The 18,954-nt window shown below is 44.0% G+C and overlaps 4 non-coding genes across 4 annotated transcripts; 1 reads left to right on the plus strand and 3 right to left on the minus strand.

Moving 5' to 3' along the window:
• Positions 1-3,835: 3,835 nt before the first annotated feature.
• Positions 3,836-3,977, minus strand: LOC148633677 (U4 spliceosomal RNA). The gene has a single exon (XR_015933937.1). It is a non-coding gene; the product is annotated as a U4 spliceosomal RNA (small nuclear RNA).
• Positions 3,978-4,707: 730 nt separating this feature from the next.
• Positions 4,708-4,789, minus strand: trnas-cga (transfer RNA serine (anticodon CGA)). Its single transcript has one exon. It is a non-coding gene; the product is annotated as a tRNA-Ser (tRNA).
• Positions 4,790-12,912: 8,123 nt separating this feature from the next.
• On the plus strand, positions 12,913-12,994 carry trnas-uga (transfer RNA serine (anticodon UGA)). The gene has a single exon. It is a non-coding gene; the product is annotated as a tRNA-Ser (tRNA).
• A 1,562-nt stretch (positions 12,995-14,556) lies between these two features.
• trnar-ucg (transfer RNA arginine (anticodon UCG)) lies at positions 14,557-14,629 on the minus strand. The gene has a single exon. It is a non-coding gene; the product is annotated as a tRNA-Arg (tRNA).
• Positions 14,630-18,954: the final 4,325 nt, after the last annotated feature.

The following is an 18,954-nucleotide window of genomic DNA, read 5'->3' on the forward strand; positions in this document are numbered from 1 at the left end:
CCCCCGGCACAGCACCCCGTCCTTTACCTCCAAGGCCTCCCACAGGATGCACAGGGCCTTGACAGACTTTGGGTGTGGGGCGAGCTTCTCTCGCTTAGGCCGCACTCCGGCTACCACTCCCAGCATGCCCAGCGGTACTACGAGTGCCTGGGGGCGCTTCCTCCTCACCACCAGGCGAGGGCGTTACAATACATAGAATATGCATGTAAAACGAACAGATCTTATCGAGAGGGTTATCAGAATACAAAAGGTATATATTCAGTCAGTTACAAAGTGTTACACATATCAAGAGGACATACGTTCAGTATATCATTCATTTAGACCATTTCATAAATGAACCTGGTTATAACTTCTACATTAGATACTGAAAACAAGTACATAACTCTTAGGAATTAAATTGATATCAACTGGTTGGGATAACAATTGAATTCTCGAGCAGTAATGCAGTGAAGTTGAATACTCATCCAATCTCTGGGGATTCAGATCTCCTGCGGGCACAAAGAAACAGTTGCAGGCTTGTTGTTGTCCAATCCACGCTCTCTGTCTAGGTGCCAGGCTGTGCTGTGCGGGTTGCGACGGTGCGCTGCTGATGCTCACTGACCGGCTAGTTAGTGTTGGCTTTAACTAGCAAAGTTTGTGCACAGGAGAAAAGATGACTGTGGGTCCCAGCAAGTCAAGAAGAAGACCGGTTCGTTCCTGATGAAGAGCTAGTTCTGAATAGTGATTCAACTGTCCACAGTTCCGACCTGTTCTCGAGGCCTGCTGCTGGTGCTAACCTCGGGTGGATCCTCTGGTTATTCTCTGGCAACCTCCGCTCTAGACCCTTAGAACAAAGGAAAGTTCTGGCACTCGGACACACTGGCCGTTCCGTGGTTGTCCGGGCTGAGTCTCAGGATGGTCAGGAGGCGCGCTGTGAGAATGTCCTGCCCTTGAGAGCCTTCTGCTCCTGGGCTGTCCTGCCCTGGAATTCTCCTTTGAATTCCCTTTAGAAAACTCCACAGAATTCTCTACTGAATTCCCACTGAATCTCTCAGGCTCTCTGTGTTGCCTGTTTTTACCTGGAGGAACTTCAGCTCGTTGATTGGCTGAAAGTTCCATGGGCATCAGAGTCCCACGTGGGTTACTCGGCCCTACCAGTCCCTGATTGGTTGATCAAGGTGAGATATGAGTCACTTACTCCTGACACTTAGGAATGCAGTCCAGATGTCCATCTGGCACTCCCTAGACAGATAGGCACCAATGGATGACCATTGATCATGATAGCCAGGCTTAGCTAAGTGCATCCCCCTTTGGGAGCTGTCCCTTATCAAGGGAAACCTTAAATCAGCCTGCATGAATAGTTTCTCTGTGGCTGCACCACAGAGATGAACAGAGAGATAAGGCCTAATTTGGGAAAGCTCAGAAACACTTAATTCTTTCTTATTAATAAGCATCGCCGCTACACCGCCCAAAGCACTTCTAAAACAGGAGATTCGCGTTTGGGAATGCGCCCTGCCCTACAAATAAAACAGGTCTACGGGTCTGAAACCTGCTCCACGGAAAACAGCTCTGTTGCACTTTTGATCAAAGGGAGATTCGCTGTTCTTACTTTTTGATGACATAACACCCAAAGGGGCTTCTTTGGAGCTGGATTCCAACCAGCATCCTTAAGTTTCTTGGCAGTATCCTTTACAGTCCTCTGTTCGGTCGACAAGGGACTGAAGGGGGCAGCTTTCCTCACACATACAGTGCAATGTACTGTAGTGTTCCCGTTCATCGAATTCGCAGTTCTGCATCAGACCTCTAACTCGTTTCCTTAGCTTGGATTTAAGCCACGAAGCAGGCTTCTACTGTATAAACGTCTAGGGGAATCACAAACTATTTGAGAGGCCATCATCCCAGGGGGAACTGACAAAGTCTATCCCTAAACACCTAGCGCAGTCTCTCGAGAGACTGTCAAAAATCGCTTTCTCCGTTTGCGTTGCAAGTAAGTGAAAACGCGGTCTCAACCCAGAGCCACTTGGCAGCAGCGGCACGTAAATACTGTCACTGCTCGATACCAATGTTAGCCTATTATACCATGTTCAGCCACCGCTAGAAAATGTACGGCTCTAGAACCGGAGCAAACAACAGGATGGCCAACGTCAAACATGGAGAGCGACGAGAAAGGGATTCGAACCAATGCGTGCAGAGCACAATGGATCAGCAGTCCATCTCCTTAACCACTCGGCCACCTCGTCGAGGAAGCTAGGCTGTCCGGACATGGCTTGGTGCACTCCAGATGATCTTTTTCTTTTTTTTCCCTCGTACTCGAGGGTCATTTTCCTGTTCCACATGCGATTTCAACATTTTCCTTGGGAGATGTCAAGCCAGCAAGCCACTGCTGTGGTTCAGTGGCCAGTGTGCAGTTCAGTGGCCCTGTTGTACACAGAAAGCACATTGAGCTCCTTGGACATGAAAAGTTCCAGATAAAAGCCATTTGTCATCCTTTCTCTTGGTGTCGATGTTGCTATTGTATGTAAAGGTGGCAACTTGCTCCGCGAGCAGGCGGAGCACACACCGAATGCAGATGTGTCTGAGTGGTGTGTCCAAGTGGCTGCAAAAGGACAGTGCTCCCAGGGTGCCGTGGCTTAGTTGGTTAAAGCACTTGTCTAGTAAACAGGAGACCCTGGGTCTGAATCCCAGTGGTGCCTTTTTTGTTCCGTCTTCTCGAACAGAACGGGTCATTATGGACAACCGCCTACGGCTAGACTTAATTAAATGCAAGTATTCATTTCCTGTCTTTAACGCGACTTTTTTTTCATAAAATGGATGCAACTTGCAAAACATGAAATACAAACCTTGCTAATCAGCGCTAGCGGCTGGCAAAAAAAAAAGAAGTCAGCAATGTTTTTTTTTCTTTAACCTTAACCCTGCTAATGGAGAAGAGTTAAACGGCCGAGTCTAGGCAGCTTAAACGGTGCGCACGTCGGGTACTTTGCTGAAAGGTTGGTAAATCACGCTCAACCCAGTCCTTTATCTTTTAAAGAGGATACAAAATTGAACCTAGTCACCACATCACATACATCCTGTTCAATGATAAAAAGGTAACATCTATCCTCGCTCCAGAGTAAATCTCACGTTGAGGGCATATTTTTTTTCACTTAAACCGTGAGTCGGGCTCGGCTGCACAGAGGACAGAGCAGAGCAATGAGGTCACGGGGACAGGGGAGTCACACGCTGGCGGTTTGAATACGCGGAAGATCACTGAGGGATCCACAGTATATGGACCCTCTGTGCGCCATCAGTCCGCACTTCGGACTCTGAATCCTTTCCCCGGAGTAAATCTGTTACATTGAAAGAATGCTTCTCGCAGGTTAAAAGAGGGACCCTTGTTAATTGGAGAAATCAATGATTTCGAATGAATTCTGTATGCTTTAAAAGACAGCTATACACAGAAAACATGCAGGACACTGGTCATGATGTTTCCCGAACCGAAACACTCTTTTCAAACTGTCAAAGGTTTGCTTTGCGAACGCTGCAGGACATCGCACAATCTCTTTTGAACGGGGACAAACGATTTCTTAGGGGGCGCAGTAAGTACAGACGTTTAAAAAGCTCCACTCATGCCGACGATGCAGCATGAAGAAGCGCAACCTAACGTTTGACAGACATAAGCCGGGGGCCGCTACGAGCAATACGAAATCAAACTGACAGCACACGGCGTTTCGCACTGACTCAAAAGTGATCTCGACAGACGCTGTTCTCTGCATAACGCTGAAAGAGCTAAAGAGCGTTTCTGTTGAGACGTAACAAGCTCGTTTTTTTCTACCATGATGTCACCATGACAAAATCTGTCTTTAAACACCTTGCTCAGTCTCTGACGAGACTGTCAAAAATTGCTTTCGCCGATTGTATTGCAAACCGGTGGAAGCGGGGTATTGGGAAAAGTTTTCAACTAGCAAGAATCGCGCCTCGGCTAAACCTCACAGGCTACGATACTGCCACTGCGCAAAGCTGACGGTTGCCAGGCAACCGCGGGGATCCTATGGAAATCGTTATCGATCGTCTCATGGCATGTCGTTGCTGTAACGCTTCATATTTGTCGTCTTCTTCTTCTTCTAGCTTGAGGTTTTGAAGAATTTCATGACAGACAAGGGCTCCGTCGGGAACAAAGGGCGTTGTGAGAAAACCGTTGCTTATTTTCAGCAGCAGAAATACAACCCTTTAAATACAAGATGACAGAACAATGACGAAGGGCATGCCGGGAGGAACTCATGCACTACAGAGGAAAGGGGGCGGGCACGTACAGTTCACATTCAAGCCACAAGTACTCTTCTCGGATGTTGCACAAACAAATCCTAACGTCATGAAAGCGTGATGCAATTTCTGTGGCTACATTTGTTGCACGTCATGCACAGTAAGAGTGTTTCTAACACCAAATAAAAAGTCAACAATTAGCGATCACGCCTTCTCCTCAGTTAACCCACTGAAACCCTTGCTGTTAACAGTTCTTTACTGCGTGCTTTACGAGCACCTACATATCATGTCGGTTCTTTCAGCTTTATTCATTAGGTTTTCAAAGGCATAAGTAGAGCACCAGAGGTGCGAACGCAAAATGTGTGGTTATCTGAAGAATTGATTTCCATGGCAGCGGGGCCAAGCGATTTAGCATTTCTATAGTACCAGGAAAGGAGAAGCGGCCCTTCGCCTTTGTCGCGCAGGCACAAGGCGACATGCGGCAGACGCCGTAGTCGGCAGGATTCGAACCTGCGCAGGGAGTCCCCAACGGATTTCGAGTCCATCGCCTTAACCACTCGGCCACGACTACAGCGAGCTCGCCGCCGCCGCATTCCTCCTATAATCTAACACGGAGTGCGAGGTGGCTGCGGAAACTTTTTCAAAGTCGCTCTCCGTTAAAAAAACAAAATACCTTTCACAAAATACGTGCCGGCAGACAGACACGCCTCAGAGGGTTTAAGGCTGGCTTCACGTTCAAATGCTAAAGTCTCCCCGTCCGGATGTCAAAATGCAACTTTGGCAGACAGAAAAAACATCAACAAACCACAAATGTGGACAAGGATTTTACAAGCTGCACCACACTGCACTTTCAAAAGCATTTACATTCCTATTAGACGCAGGAATTTCCTTTGATTTGCGCGCTTACGAACGCCATGGAAAACGAAACAAAACAAAAGCCCTCAGCTCCTGCACTTGATTATAATGCCATTACGTGTCGAAGAAGTAATTTACGTCATCCTACCACTGCAACACGGGGAATAGAGGGAAATGAGCACACGCTACGAATCGTCTCAATCACTCCCTAGAGTCGTTAGGCGCATTGAAGGGTGCACCCCCATCATTAATCGTTGCGCCTCTGTGAAAGGAAAGCTCTTGGGCAGTCTTTGAAACAGCTCGGATGAAACACTTGATTGCTTCCATGTGCACCTGGAGCCCATTTCTTATTTTCACTTCACGCCGCCCAAAGCATTTCTAAAACAGGAGATTCGCATTTGGGAATGTGCCCTGCCCTACAAATAAAACAGGTCTACGGGTCTGAAACCTGCTCCACGGAAAACAGTTCTGTTGCGCTTTTGATCAAAGGGAGATTCGTTGTTCTACTTTTTGATGACATAACACCCAAAGGGGCTTCGCTGGAGCTGGGATGGGATTTGAACCCATGCGTGCAGAGCACAATGGATTAGCAGTCCATCGCCTTAACCACTCGGCCACCTCGTCGACAAAAGTGGGCCGTCCGGACATGGGTTGGCGCGCTCCAGATGATCTTTTTCTTTTTTTTCCCTCGTACTCGAGGGTCATTTTCCTGTTCCACATGCGATTTCAACATTTTCCTTGGGAGATGTCAAGCCAGCAAGCCACTGCTGTGGTTCAGTGGCCAGTGTGGAGATCAGTGGCCCTGTTGTACACAGAAAGCACATTGAGCTCCTTGGACATGAAAAGTTCCAGATAAAAGCCATTTGTCACCCTTTCTCTTGGTGTTGATGTTGCTATTGTATGTAAAGGTGGCAACTTGCTCAGCGAGCCGGCGGAGCACACACCGAATGCAGATGTGTCTGAGTGGTGTTTCCAAGTGGCTGCAAAAGGACAGGGCTCCTGGGGCGCCGTGGCTTAGTTGCTTAAAGCGCCTGCCTAGTAAACAGGAGACCCTGGCTCTGAATCCCAGCTGTGCCTTTTTTGTTCTTCTCGAACAGAACTGGTCATTATGGACAACCGCCTACGGCTAGACTTAATTAAATGCAAGCATTCATTTCCTGTCTTTAACGCGACTTGTTTTTCTTAAAATGGATGCAACTTGCAAAACATGAAATACAAATCTTGCTAATCTGCGCTCGCGGCTGGCAAAAAAAAAAAAGAAGTCAGCAATGTTTTTTTCTTTAACCTTAACCCTGCTAATGGAGAAGAGTTAAACGACCGAGTCTATGCAGCTTAAACGGTCCGCACGTCGGGTTCTTAGCTGAAAGGGTGGTAAATCACACTCACCCCAGTCCTTAATCTTTTAAAGAGGATACAAAATTGAACCTAGTCGCCACATCACATACATCCTGTTCAACGATAAATAGGTAACATCTGTAGTGTGCTCTCTGAAGGCACTAGTTCTGTAGGATTTGGGATTTACTGGGACAATTATTCATTGTAGCAGTAAATCACAAAATGATTCTTTTAATGGCTTTAGAATCCAACCTTGCGATATAACTCAAACAACGCACACACACAGGTACTAATACATGAGGATACATTTATTAATACATAGAATATGCATGTAAACCTAACAGATCTTATCGAGAGGGTTATCAGAATACAAAAGGTATATATTCAGTCAGTTACAAAGAGTTACATATATCAAGAGGACATACGTTCAGTATATCATTCATTTAGACCGTTTCGTAAATGAACTTGGTTATAACTTCTACACTAGATACTCAAAACAAGTACATAACTCTTAGGAATTAAATTGATATCAAATGGTTGGGATAACAATTGAATTCTCGAGCTGTCATGCAGTGAAGTTGAATACTCATCCAATCTCTGGGGATTCAGATCTCCTGCGGGCACAAAGAAGCAGTTGCAGGCTTGTTGCTGTCTAATCCGCGCTCTCTGGCTCTATGCCAGGCTTTGCTGTTCAGCTTGCGACGGTGCTCTGGTGATGCTGACCTTGGGGTTGTAGACCACTTGGATGAGGCTCTCTCTTGGAATCTTGCAGACCTTTAGGCGCCAATGGATGACCATTGATCATGATAGCCAGGCTTAGCTAAGTGCATCCCCATTTGGGAGCTGTACCTTATCAAAAGAAAACATCTTTAAATCAGTCTGCATGAATAGCTTCTCTGTGACTGCACCACAGAGATGAAGAGGGAGATGGGGCCTCATTTGGGAAAGCACAGCAACACTTAATTCTGTCTTATTAATAAGCCTCGCCGCTACAGTACGTACAGTTATAATTCAATCTGAATTAAAAACTACATGTCCCAGTTACCATGGTGGTGCTTGTGATCATTGCGTTTAACCAACGAAACAGGGCGAAAAATCAGTCACATGACTTTGTGGCTGAGTTTAGAAAGCTTAATGTATCAGCAAGACAGCAAAGACATTTTTCCAAGAAAGTTTAGCCTTTGTCACTAATGAAACCGCTAAATAAAGACATAAATATGGAAATTGACAATTAATTGACTTTTATATTTCTAAATATCACAACATGTTCGAATCCAAGTCATTTTTAATAACAATGGGTAAACTGGGTAAACTATCACAAAGCTTTAAAAAACTTAACATTTTTATTATCAACAAATTGTAAATACGATGTTTACATTGGCATTATTAATTTTTCACTTGAGTATCTGGAGGATTGTGAGAGCAGACCCCCCCTCTTAGGCTACATTTTTAATAAGAAATGGAGGCTGTATGCGTTACAATATAAACATTTACTGTCAAACTTTAAATCAACAGTTGATTTAAAGACAATCTGTCAAAGTGCAATGAAACACAATATTGTTGTTGTTGTTGTTGTTATTGTTGTTTTTATCCTGTAAAGCGTTTTGAGAAGCCACCTTTAAAGGCGCTATATAAAGGCGCTGATTCTTATGGAATGTGTTTTCTTTCTTCTTTTTTTTTCAGCATAGAATAAACCTGTTACAGTACTTGATTCTTATGGATGCCCGGTTCCGCCGGGGATTCAAAATAAAACATGGAATCACGTGTCTAAGGAAATAGCATTATAACTATATCCATGCACAAACAGTAGCATGTTACATTATTAATTTGGGTGTCTCCTCTTGCCAGAAAGCGCTAAATTGCATTTTGAGTGCGGTTTTTGACTTTTTTTAAAATACAACCCATACATAAGCTGATACTGTTTAGACTTTTAATTATTTTAAACTGTATTACAGCAGCACAATGTGCTTTTTCACGAAACCTAGAATACTGAAATGTCTTGCGTTGTACAGCTTTTCAGCTAAATATATTTATCGCTTACACCTGACACTTGATGTGCCCGACAAAAACCAGTTGAACAGCTCTGTTGGAGGTTTGCAGATCAGATCAGATTCCCTTCCCCCCACAGAAAGACAGACTTATTAGTCGCTATTCACTGCGACAGCAGCTCCAATTTCAGGCGTAAGCGATAGATCCCAGTTTAGCCGATCTTGTACAGCATGTTCCAGTTTACTCTTATTAACCATATTAATTTTAAGTGCTTAATGCCATTTTTTGACCACGCACGAATATTCTTATGTCCATACCTTTTCAAGGGAATCAGTGTGAATTGTAATACTAATTAAATAACCGCGGGCACTTTCCACCCCCTCTGACAGCAGGAACATAACCCATTCTCAGCTCAGCAGCTCATTACAATATAGGGTGTTCAAATCTTTTGCTGCCTCAAAAAGCTTTAGAGAACTTAACATTTCTATTATCAACAAATTGTAAATACCACGTTTACATTGGCATTACTAATTTTTCACTTGAGTGTATGGAGGATTGTCAGCTGTCACTGAGAGCAGTTAATTAAATGTATTTTTTGATTCACAATCAGACAAATGCAACATAAATTGTTATCTTTGTCTTCTAAGTATATTAATAAACTTTCAGCATAGCTTTCTCCTAGTTTAGATTAATTTTTCTTGGGATTTTGGGATCAAACGTGGAAAGATTAGATTAGTAATCGTTTTTATTTTTTAAATACATTTTAGAAAAGTGTAATCTATACTTAAAAGCTGTATAAAAGCTGTATAAAAGACACTCGATATTAATGGAGTTTAGTTGATACTTTTTAAACTTTTAATTATTTTAAATTGTATTACAGCATTGTACACATGCTTAAAAGAGAAGAAAACGCAAGCCTTCTTCAGGTGTGAGGGCATTCTGCTCAGAATGAAACACTAAAATGTAATGTAGGCTCTGAATGGGTTCAATTATGATTTGGGCTTGATTAAGGTCGCTGCCTTTCATCCAAAATCCTGCTTGAATCCTTCTAAACTAAAAATTAGACATGAGCAGGGGCTCTGGTGAAATTTCTCTTTTTTTAATTTCTCTTTTTTTCTTGGAAAAATATCTTACCCGCTGCAATCCGGGCACAGAAGGATTAAAAGAAGCCAGACAGGCAGGGGGAAGAGTGAGTTCTAGATAAAGAGGTATCCAGGTAACAGTGAAGGTAACAGCCGCAGACGTGGCCTACTTAGCCCGCCAGGGTTACCCTACTCTTCCGGAGGAGGCCCACCGGGAAATAGCGCTCCAGGCGTTCCTGGCCCCGGCGCCGACTGAGGTGCAGTGCCACGTGATGCTGGCCGCACTGGTCCCCTTGGAGCAGGCCCTGGCTCTGGCTGAGCACACTGTTGCCGTATTCGAGGAGACCGGTGGGCACCAACGGAGGGGCGCACGGGGAATCAGATGGGGAGGAGGAGACGCCCAGCGCGACGATGTTGGGGGAGCGACGACGGCTGGTCATCTGCCACTGCTGTGGGGAGAGGGGACACATCGCAGGCAACATGAAATTGTCAGGGACATTCAGCTATATACAAAGAAGAGACAGACAAAGTAATAATTCTATATTAACGTGGCCTACATATTGACGCAATGATCAAACTAACTGACATGTTCTGATTCAGATCCCCTGCAGTTCATAATAATTAGAACAATAGCAATGCTGAGTCCTCCCCACCCTACTGAGCACAAATTCAGCTGCTCTCCAGTTCTGTTCTGCATGCAATTTTCACAGCAAGAAACTTGTGTTTCCTACTATTTTTATCAGGTTTAAAATATCATCTCCTTAAAATTGAAAAAGTGTTGATGTGTCGTGCTGAAATTCCGATTGATTTTGAATTCAAAGAAAAAAGGTTTTCTTCCAAAACACCATGAAATTGTCACATCTTGCAGACAATAGGTGTATTCCATGTTGAAAAGAGAAGAAAGAAAACCATGGAGCCTTTTACAGGTGTGAGACTTCTTCAGGTGTGAGAAGACCTCACAGTCGAAACGCTGTGTTTCCGTTCTTCTCTTTTCAGCATGCAATAAACCTATTACTTGTTCCTTTGCAGCCGAGGCATGCTGACGTAGCTACCCAGCTGAACATCTTGCAGACTCTACAGTACTTCTCTCCTGTAGAAGTAAAGCAGGGCTTGCTGGGTGAGCTTTTGCTCCGGTAAATTAGGTCACGTGTCATGTTAAATCACTTCTTCTAAACACAACATTTGCTGGTGCTAGCTTTCCCCATGAAAAGAGACATTTCCCTTACAGTACATGACATATCGTTTTTATTCTATCAATAAGTATAGAAATTAAACAAAAGAAAAAATGGTGTCGCCAAAGAATGCACAGCTCTGTCGCCTTGGGGAGGTGTCAAGGGCATTGAGCTCCTTGGACATGAAAAGTGCCCGATAAATGCCATTTCTCATCATTTCTCTTGGCGTCAGTTCTGCTATTAAATGGGACGGAGGCAACGGGCTCAGAGAGCAGGTTAAGTGCACACCGAACGCAGATGTGTCCAAGTGTCTGTAAAAGCGCGGTGCTCCGCTGGCGCTGTTCCCTAGTGGCTTAAAGTGCCCACCTAGTCAGCAGGCGATCCTGGGTCTGAATACCAGCGGTGCCTCTCTCCGTGTCTTGTTGTGCCGAATGTCTCATTTCAGACAAACATGTACAGCTTGGTTCAGTTTAATGCAAGAATTCATTTCCTTTCTGGAATAACTTGTTTTTGAAGAAATCCATACAGCTTGTGAAAGATGAAATCCATTTCTTGGTTGTCAGTGGAAAAAGATTGCCGGCTGCAAGAAGCGCAAGTGATTGTTTTCTTTGACCATAAACCTGCAAATGTAGGGAGTACAAGCGGCCGTCAGTCTCTGTGGCGCAATCGGTTAGCGCGTTAGGCTGTTAACCGACAGGTTGGGGGTTCAAGCCCACCCAGGGACGCATGTCTCAGTTTTTCCAATGTAAACATCATCACCGCTAAAGAAGATGGCGCAGAAGGCTCCACAGTCGAAACGTTGTGCTTCTTTTCTTCTCTTTTCAGCATGGAGTAAACCTTTGCTTGATCCTTTGCAGCCTACGCATGCTGACACAGCTGCCTTTCTCTTAACGCGCCTCAATCATTATTCACCAAAACCATCAGCAGAATGTGTCGCCTTTGTGGTGATGTCACTCCTCTGCTTCACAAATGTCCTTAGTGACGGACCATTTCTTTCTGCCATTTTTCCGGAGCGGTTATTGATTGCTCCATCATTTCCCTCATACTTTCCATCACTAGATTGAAAAAAAAAAACAGAAACAGGCTGACAGGACGACAATCAAATTGCAAAAACTCATCAAAGCACTCGATAGAGTATTTGAATCCACAAGTAGCTCTGAGCAACTTTGTCCTGGCTTGCATGAAAGTCGGAAAATGTCAAAAAGAAAAAGATGGTGGCTTTTTCGTATCTGTTCTTTTATTTTTAGTTCGTTGGCTCTTCTGTCCATTGTCCTCCTGCCTGGCTCTTGACCTGTGACTGTCTGAACGCACACATTAGACTTTCAGGCGGGGGATTTGTCCTGAGCCTCTGTGAAAGACCCACCCACCCCCATAAATCACTGCTCTAGAAACACATGAATGCAAAACTAAACCACAGCTTAAAGAGGAGCTCCAACTCAGTGCCATACTAATGTAAACGAAGTAATACTAAGACATGTTCTTATGGATTTGTCTTACCTTGAGATATGTAATTGGATTTCAGGATTAACTTCCTCATTCAATGTACTGGTGATTCTTTGCCTGGTCAGTACCTGGGTGGGAGACCTCCAGCGAACAATTAAGCTTGCTGCTGGAAGTGGTGTTAAGAGACTCTTAGGATCTTCCAGAGGTGTCTGTCCAATAGCACTAGTTGCCTTAGAGCTGGCTCAAACATTGCTCAAGAGTCTACCTTTCACAGATGCGCAAAGATGAATGATGGGGGTGCACGCTTCAAGGAGCCTTCCAGCTGTAGGGACCGATTAGAGACGATCCGTAGCATGTGTTCGTTTCCATATACGCCCCGTGTCTCAACGGTAGGACAGAGTCAAATACTGCCTCGACACGTAACAGCGTTATATTAAACCGCAGGACTTGAGGGCTGTTTTGTTTGAATGTTCAAGGCATTGGTAAGAGCGTAGGTCAAGGGCCATTGGTGCATCTCCTGTAACTGGAGTAAAAATGCTATTCAAAGTGCAGTGACTAAAATCGTCGTCCACATGTCTCCGTTGTTGATTGCTTTCTGTCTAAGAACGTTCTGTTTTCATGTCCGAACGGGGAGATTTTATCATTCCAACTTGAAGCCACCCTTAAGTCCTCTGAGGTGTGTGTGTGTGTGCTTGCACGTATGGCGTAAAAGGTTTCTTAAACGGAGAGCGAACTTGAAAAAAGTTGCCTCAGCTGCCGCCGCCGCCTCGCACTCCCTGTTCGATTGTAGCAAGAAGGCAGCGGCCGCGGCGTTCGCTGTAGTCGTGCCCGATTGGTTAAGGTGACGGACTTGAAATCCGTTGGGGTCTCCCCGCGCAGGTTCAAATCCTGCCGACTACGGCGTCCTTTGCATTTGTTTGCGTGCGTGCGTGTAAAAGGACCAGCGCCGTTTCGTTTTCGCTGGGACCTTTAACACTCTAAATCGCCTGGACCCGCAGCCTGTGAAATCGGTTCTTCAGCACCCACGAAGGACGCTTTGCCGCTGGACACAGATACCGATGCTTTTCTGCAACGAGCTTTCCAGCTGAATTTTCTCGGCAGCTCCGTACTGAACCTGTTCTCCATTGCAACATAGCGGAGGCTCATCACGTCTATAGCAAGGCTGTGTAGGACCGCATACGCCACAGTGACTTGTACACAGACCACATGAAAGGCAAGCGAAATACACTTTTAAAATTCCAAAGAATCACAAGGTCAGAGGAACAGCGATGACCTGAACAGATCTGTTACAGAAGTCTAGGTTGACCTATTTAGAGCTGTAATTGCATTTTTGTTTAATAGAAGATCAAATCTACTCGCATGTACCAGCACCTTACAGTTTATTGATGTTAATTCTGTTTAAGTAATAAGATTGCTAACGATGTTGGACTTAAGCCGGTGTTTTTTAGAACAAATTGCTTACACTTCTGTAAGGAATACGCAGTACGTGCCTTTGTCAGTCATTGCTCACCATACCTGTAACTTTCTTATCTAACTCACTTCCTCAAATGGTGAAGGTCCACAAACATAAATGAAAAAAAAAAACCCTTGTTGTAGATGAGGTGCACAAAAAAGCAGCCCCTGATAGTGTATAACACATTTGTACTATTGCAGAGACACATGTAACATGTATATATATATACTGTATATATATATGAAACAGAAATAGAAACAGAAACAGGAATCGCTTACTCACCTGGAGAATCTCTGTAGGAATATCTAGCATTTATCAATGGAAATAAAAGCTGCTTTAATACAGTGCATGTTCAAACTCAAACCCTCAGCTGCTGTTCTTGTTTGTTTTGGGTCAAATTGCAACTGAGCATCGCATGAGCCGTTACGTACCCTTATCTGTTAGGGAATTTCAAGGGAGGAGTTAGGTCAGAATGGGTAGGCTGCAAAACAACAAGTAAAGATTTATTCCAAGATGAAACGTTGTGGCGGTTTTCTTATCTTTTCAGCATGGACTAAACTTTTACGTGTTCCTTATATGCTATATATGTATATATTAGCACCAATGTCGTTCTTAAAAACTAACATGAAATTGTCAGGGACATTCAGCTATATACAAAGACGAGACAGACAAAGTAATAATTCTGTATTAACGTGGCCTACATATTGACGCAATGATCGAACTAACTGACATGTTCTGATTCAGATCCCCTGCAGTTCATGCCAATTAGAACAATAGGAATGCTGAGTCCTCCCCACCCTACTGAGCACAAATTCAGCTGCTCTCCAGTTCTGTTCTGCATGTTTTTTCATTGCAATTGAGCTCGGAACTGGAGATGATCTCCATACAGTTCTGTGTTCACTAGCCCACACTTGCGTGCTAATTTACGGGTTGTGGCAAATGCTTTTCTATAGTTCATATACATGACGGCAACCTGTTACCGAGGAACCTGAGAGGTTTAAAAGCCTCGCAAGCCAGGTAGGACTCAAACCTACAATCTTCTGATCCGAAGTCAGACGCGTTATCCATTACGCCACTGGCCCATAGAACATGCGCTTGAACTCCACCACAGAGAGCTCTACACTGCTACTAGTAGTACACTTCCCCTTCTAAAGCTGATTGCAGCTGTCAATCATTTCGCAGCCACCCCCCCTCTTCATCTTCTCTCTGCCTTAAGCGTCTCCGCCACTCTCTCTTGACATTTCATGTCAGCATGTCAGAAGTCCGAGTGACGTTTTTAATGGCTGAGTGAGGGCACGATGCTGAAGCAGAGAGGCCACTTCAGCCAGAGAGACTTGTGCTAGGTGAGATCTGAAAAACGGACTCGCAACAGAAACAGACCAAAAAAGTATCGGTGAGATCAAAAGGCAAATGCAACATCCAGCAGAGGGCGTCTAAAGATTAGGGAACGGGCGACTGAAATCCATATGAGGCAAACTTTCCGGCTGTGTACTGCAGCTGGCCTCGTTGGCGTAGTTGGTAGCGCGTCAGTTTCATCGTCTGAAGGTCCTGAGTTTGATCCTCACACGGGGCAGGGCTGCTTCCTCTCTTGCTCTTTTCAAACACTTGCGGCAACTGTTCGCTCATAACCACGTCTGGAATGCGTGACCTTTACACGGGGGAGAAGCAACGCCGCATCCCTTTTCTAAAGAACATTCACATTCAGAAATAAGTCAAGAAATTTGCCATTACTTTAGCTCGCGCTGCTGTCAGCCTGCCCATGTTGCCAAAGAAAGATTCACTCGGCGTCAACATGACAGAACAGCGATCACTTGAAAACACTGTTCCACACTCCGTAAGCAAGAACTTCAGTGTTTGCAGTCACCCGATATGCCGATAGTCAAAGGAGCACAAAACACGAAGCGTCAAAGACAAGATGAGTTGATGGAAAGAGCGTTGAATTGATGAGCACAAAAGTTCAGCTCGTACAATAGGCAACGAAGGTCCCGGCGTCATCATCGCACTTGAAAGGACTGCCTTGCAGACTAAGGGCAGTGGGAGGTTGCTGTTTTGAGATGGAGGCATTGGGATGGTGGGCCGAGATCTATTCTTCTTAAGGAATTCTTCATCGTGAAAGATCGGTCCACAGGTCATCCAAAGAACTTACAAATTTTTGGGACTCAGGGAATCACGTGCTTCCGGAAGGGAGTGAAGTGCTCAAACACATGACATGCCCCCTTGATCTCACATGCACAATTCTGCTGCAACATGCACAGCTACCGTCCACACCAGGCAGTGGGGCTTCAGCAGAATTTGCAACGCCACCTGCAATTACATATCCAGCTGCACACATATACATGGCCCCTCTGTCCTTTTCAGGATCTCAAAAAAAAGCATAGCGTGGTTTTCCTGCAACCTGATTGACCGCATCTCCCTCAGAATGTGCCCCGTTGCATTCATTGGTGAAGCAGGACGGAGGCTAACGGGCATGCCAGAACAGTTAGGCTCAGCGATCTCTCCAAAATATTGTGGTTGTAGTGGAAGAAATATGGTTTAAATTGTACCTTGGTATTTCAAACTCTCTCTAGAATGTTATCCATTTCTATTTTATTTTGACAGGAACTGGCTAATGACACTGGATGAAAAGAGAAGAAAGAAAACACAACGTTTCGGCCGTGGAGCCTTCTTCAGGTGTGAGGGCTCCACGGCTGAAATGTTGTGTTTTCTTTCTTCTCTTTTAAGCATGGAATAGACCTATTACTTGTTCCTTTGCAGCCTACGCATGCTGACACAGCTCCCCACCTGAACTGCTAATGATGCCTGGTAGTTTGTGGTACTTGGGTATTGTCTTATGTTTGCTCAAACTGCATATGTGTGATTGCATATTTTTGGGAATTTTCATATGTCAATATTTAATTCACTGACATTCCTGTATGCTTGGAAGAAAGGTAGATTGGATTTGGCACAGGACGCCTGCCCATATTTGTTGATCATTGTTGGGCTGGAAAAACAATGATAAAAAGTGTATGAAAAAAGCTCTCTCCAATATTTCCCTTCTCTTCGCCATGGTTACACTGCCCGTTCTTTCCGTCTTTTGTCCTTCTACAAAGATTCCAGGGCTCTTTTTCCACCATAATATCAGAATTTGTTTTTTTCTCTTTTAAAGGCTGTAGGTGGGGTGTGATGGACTGTACCACTATCATAGAAGATTTTTTCAGGACACATCGCAGTTCCATAGTAGAATTTATCAATAGTAGAATTCCATAGGACATTATTTACCAACGTATTACCCAGTGTGAGACTCTGCCAGTAAACCTCAGAGCATTGAGTTCTCCACTGATAAAGATGGCTGTCTGAAGTCATGAAATCCACTGCTGGGATGCCTGAGAGACAGTAATTGAATCTTGGCTGGAATTAGGCTTTCTATTAGTGTTGATCTTTGGGAATTATGTGGTAAAAAGGGAAAACTCCTTTACTTTAGTCACTTTGAATGTTCAAATGTACAGAACCTGTAAAACTAAGCAATGAAAAAAATCCATCACCACTCTCATGATAGCATAACTCATAGTCTCTGCTGTTGTGTAACAATACACACTTTCAATTTTCTTATCGCCTGTCTCCAGAGAGAATGTTGTTAGTGCTGATGACCTTGAATTAGACCTTGTTGACTCTGTAAAACAATCTTCCTCTGCTTAGATTTTCACTCAGATTGATTTTGTTCTCAGATTATTCCTGGCAGGACTGAGTTTCTAGGAAATGAAAAGTGAAAGAAAAAGTACAGAAGATCAGCCCTTGAATATACAACATTGTGCAGTGAGATTGTTAAATGTATTAGCTGCTATCCTGTGCTAGAGCCTGTCGTGGTAAGCAGTGGATGACAGGATCTAGCACAGATACTAATGAAACACTGTTAATGAAAGATAAAACACTTGAGTCTTATTTTAGTTTTCCATTTCCCTTTCATTTGTGATGTACTGTACAACAGGCCACAGAACATGCACAAAAACAGATATGCACACATTCACACCAGGCAATGACAGTCTGCCCAGTCAGAATCTGAGCTGAGGTATCAGAATTCTGAATTCCCTGAATTCTGTCATGGATCATCCACAATAAGGGCAATGTTTGAACACGAGGATCCCCAGGAGAGAGCCTAGTAACATAAATCTTGGAGCAAAAGCAGATGATTAACTTCATAGTTTGTGTGGTTGAGCCAAAGTTGAGCATGAGGATATGTGAGTCACCATTCTTAGAAATGGATCCAACTTCAGACAGGCGTCAAAAGTAAGAGTATACAGTGCTGGGGCAATGACACTTCAATGATCAGAAGGATAACAAGAGTTTTAATGCATTGAAATTGATTTTCTGGTGATGCACACTGTCATGGAACTATTAATTTTTTAAGGATCACTTACTGACGTCAGACAGCTGCCAATTCTCCAGACTGGAAGGATGAACAGTTTATCCCCCTAGGTACCATATTTCCATATTTCGAAGCATTGGAATAATACATGTCATACAGCAACATAAAAACAGGAAGACAAGTATCACAGCCCCTATAATCGGTGTTAGTAACTTAAAAGAAAAACATTCCCCCTGGCCCAAACAGTGATTCTAACCAGGAGAGAAAAGCCGGTGTATCTTTTATGCCTCTCTCTTTATTCACCTTGTCTTTTAGTTCTTTCAAATGCTGAATAGCGAGCGTAAGATTTCCGTAATCATAGTCATTAGCTGGAATATATGTACAACAGGAGTCTCCTACTAAAGCATAGACTCCTCCAGATGCTGCATTTTGAAGGTCCAGCACGAACCTGTTCTGAAGTGCCATTAATCTAACTCCCCTTAATTCTTGTTTGATAGCGTCTAAGCCTTCTAACGTGATATTAATAAAAGAGTACATTTCATAAAAAGTCGCATGGGTGAGGCTGTAGAATGAGGCATTAAAGCACATATATAACAAGATGCATTACATTTCTTTAACTTTACAGTATGATTTATAAATTTATACCACAAATTACTCATATCCCCCTCATTATCAGTTTCATTCAGCCAGTTTGTATACAAAGAGGCTTCGTGTTTAGATTCTTCCTCTTTTGGGGTGGTGACAGGCTTCTACATAAAAAGGAAAAGGGCTGTGCACATCAGTCCCAAGCAGGTTATCCCCATCTGTCCTTGTGGAGACATCACTCCTGCACTTTGCTCAGTTCGTTTGTGACCTTTTTACAGTGGGAAGCATGAATCCAGGGCACCATTTCTGTGACCTTCACAGCAGTGGCAGTGGTCAGCAGCACCTGGTACAGCCCCCTCCACCTGAGTGAACACCATTTCTTTTTCCTGAAGTCTTTCACCAGAATCCAGTCTCCTTATTCACTCATTAGTTCTTACAGCACAGGTAAATCCCTGTGGGCTGGAGCCCAGCATAATCTTA

This window comes from Lepisosteus platostomus, unplaced genomic scaffold, assembly GCF_059453375.1.
Source record: "Lepisosteus platostomus isolate fLepPlt1 unplaced genomic scaffold, fLepPlt1.hap1 Scaffold_46_H1, whole genome shotgun sequence".
NCBI classification, from domain to species: Eukaryota; Metazoa; Chordata; class Actinopteri; order Semionotiformes; family Lepisosteidae; genus Lepisosteus; species Lepisosteus platostomus.